We start from the raw sequence: 5,820 nt of genomic DNA on the forward strand, positions 1-5,820 counted from the left end.
AGAGTCATACCTCAGAGCAAGGGCCACTCACACCTAACATACATCATTCCAGCTTCATTAGCTGCAGGAAATGCACATTGACGTACATAGACTCGCATGCATACAGCATCTAGAAATTGGCTATTATACAGTGAAAATAACAGTCAAAATAACACTGTTATATACACTTTTTTGTAAACTGATCTAGGGCAGTGGTTCTCATTCTCATTCTGGACGTTAAAAGGCAACCAAACACACTAGCAAAATGTACTGTTCAAAAATGCCTTTAAAGGGATAGTTTAAAAAAAAAATAATAATCATTTACTTACCCTCATGCCATTAAAAACCTGTAAAATTTTCATTCTTCTGTGGAAAATGTAAGATTTTTTTTTCATTAATGTATAATGTTGGTTATCAACATTATTCAAAATATCTTCTTTTGTGTTCTAAAGAAAGAAATTATGAGGTAATGTAATTTTCCTTTTTAGGATCAAAATGCGCAACAATTTGTACAATGGATTCTATGCACAAACACTTCCACATTTAAGCCTCTTTGGCCACTGCAACATTTGTTGCAGTGCAGTTAGGGAAATTGTGAGAAAAAGCACAAAATTATACCTTGAAGAAGTGTATAAAGTATAATAAGTAATATTGATACAATCCACCTTCACACTTAAAAGTATTTAAAGCTGTAACTCATTACTATAATATTATGGTTTAATATTATTTACTAAATATGTGCTATAGTTAAGTATGTATATTATTTATATATTATTATTAATTATATATATTATTAATTCATATTATTATTAATTATATATAATATACAGTTCGCTATGGAAGAATATCTGAGATTATATCGGAAATCCACAACATTAGCATAGCTAGCACTATGTTCTACTTATTGAACTATAGGAATGCTGAAATTCCAGGTTGGGCAAGCCACCTGTTGAGAAAGGCCTTTTGAGCGGGAGATTCTAATAGTCTTTTTCTTAATTGCAACATTGGGATGAGTGAGAAATGTGGTGTTTATTCTGGTTAGCCTGTGTGTTTATGCATAAAAAGCTGCATATTGATGAGGCCAGGGTCAAACGGACTCTTTCAATAGATGTTTTCCAGTCATCAAGTGCAACAAATGCTTTATAATTTAGCCAGTGTAAAACCAGCTGAGGAAACATGCACTGTACCCGTCAAAACGTTTACCAGCAATCGTCAAATTAAATCAAGTTAGAAATTCACACACACGTTGGATATTGTCCACGCCCACCCACTGTTTAACATACATTTAAAGTCCCTTTTATTACTACTTTTTTTTTAAACACCAATTTAATAAATAAACCACATCTGATGGGGTACAACATGCAAACATTACAATCTACAACAAAAAGTGGAAACATTCTTAAATCAACCGACAGATATTCTGTTACAAGCACCACACTCAGATCCATGATTTCAATGACCTTAGATACTTTACAAGAACATGTATATTTACCCATTTACATTTATGAGCAACCAGGAACAAAGGTGTGGTGTCCCTTACACTCAAAATTATCAGGACATGTGTAATGTGGATAATCAGACCACACAAATTCTAGGGCGCGAAATATCAAATGTGCAAGCAAATAATTAAAAGTGCACTAAAGCTGAAGAAGACAGATGAAACTCAGAACCATTTGAATCTCTCAAAGTAAACAGTCATAAAATAAAGCAAAATAAAGTGAAAAGGTGTGCAGGGCCAAAGTAACAAACAGGATATGCCAATGCATTTTCATCCACCTGTGTGAACAGATGGTGTATTCTGGTCTCCTTATAAAGAAATGTTCTGCATCTTCAAGACCAAGCCTCATAGCTGTTTCTTGAGTATATTCAACTGAGCTAAGTGTGACTACAAGCAAATGAGGTGCAGATGAGATCTACTGTACAAACAACTGCATATATCGATTGCAGATTCTACAAAATAATTACAAAGGATTTAGATGGTGGTCTACTGATAAGATGTTAAGACGTATAATTTAAACTGTGATTGCACTAACTGTGAATATGTCATAAGAGAGATGTTGTATAAATGTGGTGAAATCACAGCTCCAAAATATGAATGAAGGCGGCAATTGGTGACAAGACATTTTTGAATATTTTCTCTACTCATAGCAAGGTCAATCAATACATTTTTTAAACATCACCTTAATTAATAAAGACAGTCAGGGGAAAGAGAGACCCGGACAAAGTATTTTATTGGGAACGAGGGATTGGGAGATGATGTATGTGCATGTCTGTCTGACTGGATTCTCGGGAAAACATGTCTGGTGAACACATTGGTGGCTTTTAAGCGCTGGAGGAAGAAAGAATAAAGCATGGCACTCTGACACGTACCATTCTCTAGTTGCGCAAGTGCTTGTTCTCCAACAGTGATTAAATATGCAGCAAATGTAAACCACTTTGCTTACTTTCACTGTTTTTAAGGGGGAAGTGTGCGTGTGTGCTTGTGTGTGAGAAGATTGAAAGCTGAAGCAGGATACATTAAAAAAAGAGAGGATGAGAAGCAGGGTCATTTACGAAGGGCAAAGAGCAAAAATTATGTTGTATTTAATCAGTGCATGTTCTTCTGTAAGGGCATGACTGTCCAGAAACAAGATGATCCTGAAAGAAGACAAAAGATTAAGAATTATTTCTCAAGTCATGAAATCCTTCAAAAAGCATAATAAAAATAATTTAAAAAAAAAAACTTTCATATTACAATGAACACTACATAACAACCCATGCATTTTAATTAGGGCTGTCCATTGATTTACTTTTTGAACGCATTATTTTAGATGATAATGTAATGTGTTGAATAATTATATCAATAGCCCCAAAATAAAAACACCTTAAAGGTACTATGTACAATTAAATGAGTAATCTCATATTTCGTTATAAGTTATAAGTTAATGTGTACTTTGGCAGCCCTAATTTTAAAATATTTTCATATTAAGTTATAAAAAAGTAATATTAAAGTAGAAAAATAATATATTTATATAAAGTATTCAATAGTATCATCAAATAGTATTAATAATAATAATGTAAAATATTAATACTTAATTAATGGTAAACTGAATCATTAACTATTTCTATCAAATTTTCTCTTTAACCATGCAGTAGAAATAAAAACCACCTACTGCTCTATTTCTCTTTGTGAAGGGCTTCAATGAAAGCTTCAAGTTTCTCCTGAATTTCACGTACTTTTTCTGTAAAGAGAAATCCAAATGTGAATGCAGCATATACTACTAAATGCTGCCATTTCAATGGCACAGAATTACCATTTCATCTCCCCTGCTCTGAACTGGAAGGAGTTCATTAGTCTTCTCAAGTTCTCCTGGGAAAAACCCTAACCTGGCCACATCATTGCAAAGACGCACTTTCATGTGGACTCGTATGCATACAAATATTTCTAGATTTTCCTGCAGATTAAGTATCAAGTCGTGTCAAGTCCCATTGTGGGTACATCCTCTGACACCCAAACAGCAGATGGTGGCCACTGACAGTTCAGCACTCAAAGGTGCGTGCGGTTGAGGAGCAGATGATGAAGAGGTGGTGTTCTATTGCACCTCCTCACCTCCACATGCTACTTCAAAGCCTGTTCCCTTCAGGGAGTCCAGAGTGGGAATGGGTGACAACTTTTAACTATGTGAAAGAGTGAGGCAAATGTAATGAAAAGGTTTAAAATATTAAATTTTTAAAAATTCTGTGTTCCTCCATGTGGAACAAACAGAAAATGTCATTCTCCATTTAGAATTGATGCTCTTGCATGGGTGAATCCAACAATGACGTCCAAGTCACAAATTATTCCAAAAGTGGAAAAGAAAAAGTAATAATAATAATAATAATAACAACAACAACAAATGTATTGGTAGTTCTGCCTTTTGTTTAAAATTATTGATTTTAATTTTCAATTAATTTTCAACTTTTTTTCGAAATATTTGACCATTTTTAAATTAAAATATTCCATTAAATTAAAAAATAATGAGACAGGAAAGACCAGATATATTAGGTATAATGTGACCTTGACATTTCTTGATGTTTGGTGAGATCCATCCATATATAAAAATAAAAAAAAAGTAATAGAATTAAATTAATGAAATAAAATCCAATATAACTGATGATGTGAGAGAAATTATAAATATAAAACATAATTAAAATTAATTCATGAAAAGTAAAAAAAAAAAGTAACAGTAGTAAAATATAATTTTTAAATAATTTTGCAATGAACTCAATTGAGTCTAGTTGAGAACCTCATAAATGACTTTCAAATCAATCACTTACAAGGTTCAATGACCAGTTGGCAGTAAGGAAGCACAGTAGGTTTTGGAACAGAGTTATTATGTATGTTATGTATGCATGCAAGACCATTTGTGGCCTAATAGTGTGAGAACAAACAATCTAAAGTCTCATATGACAACAGGTTAACTGGGCTTTTCAAGTGGACACTGGGCTACAAGTTTGTGGCTGTAACTAAATACTGTCATCTGAGGCTCGGGCAGCCGTTTTAGGTGTATTTGTGGTGTGGGGATTCCCCATTCTCCTCAGAGGTGTAGGATGAAAGAAATAAGACAGCCTTTGTGGACATCTGACATCTCCAAGGTCTGAAATACAATACTATGACCCACACACAACCGCACACGTGCTCACACGTACAAACACACAAACTTTCACAAATATCCTAAACACCTTCTGCACACACACATACACACACACACACACATACGCAATCGACTTTGAGTATCTTTTTTTGTGCCTAGGGACATAAAGAGTAATGGTGAAGGTTAGTGAATATAACAGGCATTACGTTTTGAAGAGGGCCTTATGACATGGCAGGTGTGGAGATGAAACTCAAGCCACCCGTGGTCTGAAAAATGCAGGGTAGCAGCAGATTCAAAAAATGCATTCCATCTGAACAATTTGGGGATACTTGATCTAATTGTATGTCACTGGATAATAGTGATGTATGCATTTATTAAAGATTCACTTATATTTACTAATAAGCTGGTAAGTGGTAACATGTTATGGCTGAATATAGTATAATATTAATTAATTATATAAATTATAAATTCAAAAAATAAGGAAGGAAGGTGAACAAATAAATAATACTTTGCATACTACACATGAATTTAGGCATCTCATTATAAATTACAGAACATTATGGACATTTTTTTTATGCAGCAACGTGCTCCCTAAAGGAACAGCACTTCTCAAGGGATTACAGCAATAATTTACTCTTAAAGGGCTAATTTTTTGTCACTATCGTTCATTATACCTATAAGTTAATGCAAGATGATGCCAAAAGTAATCTGAATCTTAAAATAAGAGAAAACAATTAAATATCCAAATATGAGAACATAAATATCAAATATCTGCAAACAGCAATAGATTAAAAAAGTAACACTGAAAAATAGAAAATATTGGTTCAATATATTGTGCATCCCTGGTATTTATATAATGTTGGATATTAAAAGTTTTTGTTTATTTGGTAATGGAATTTGTGGCTTGCTTTGTTTTCAAACCAGCATGGTTGTACCATTTTTATTAATCAAAAAAGACTTTATAATACACCAAGACCACTTTGTAACACACAAATAGAGACTCAAAAATACTGGACATGGGATGAATCAAGAGGACATGATGGAAGCTACTATGCTTCATGGGCCAATCACAAGTCTGTGGAAACAGTCAAATTGAAAACGTGTACATTTACAGCCAATGAAGTTTTAAAAAAGAATGGACAGCTAAGGATGATGTGAACTTGTGTGTATATGGGCTTAAAGTGTCTGAAAAGACTGTGAGAAACAGATATTTATTTCTGGTCGCCAT

General features: G+C 33.5%; 1 long non-coding RNA gene across 1 annotated transcript; it reads right to left on the reverse strand.

Moving 5' to 3' along the window:
• Nucleotides 1–1,286: 1,286 nt before the first annotated feature.
• LOC107683364 (uncharacterized) lies at nt 1,287–3,202 on the reverse strand. The gene is made up of 2 exons (XR_001633713.1): nt 3,132–3,202; nt 1,287–2,616 (listed from the first exon to the last, which is right to left on the reverse strand). It is a non-coding gene; the product is annotated as an uncharacterized LOC107683364 (long non-coding RNA).
• Between the last annotated feature and the right edge of the window lie 2,618 nt (nt 3,203–5,820).

Source organism: Sinocyclocheilus anshuiensis, unplaced genomic scaffold (assembly GCF_001515605.1).
Source record: "Sinocyclocheilus anshuiensis isolate Anshui unplaced genomic scaffold, SAMN03320099.WGS_v1.1 C33230627, whole genome shotgun sequence".
Lineage (NCBI taxonomy): Eukaryota > Metazoa > Chordata > Actinopteri > Cypriniformes > Cyprinidae > Sinocyclocheilus > Sinocyclocheilus anshuiensis.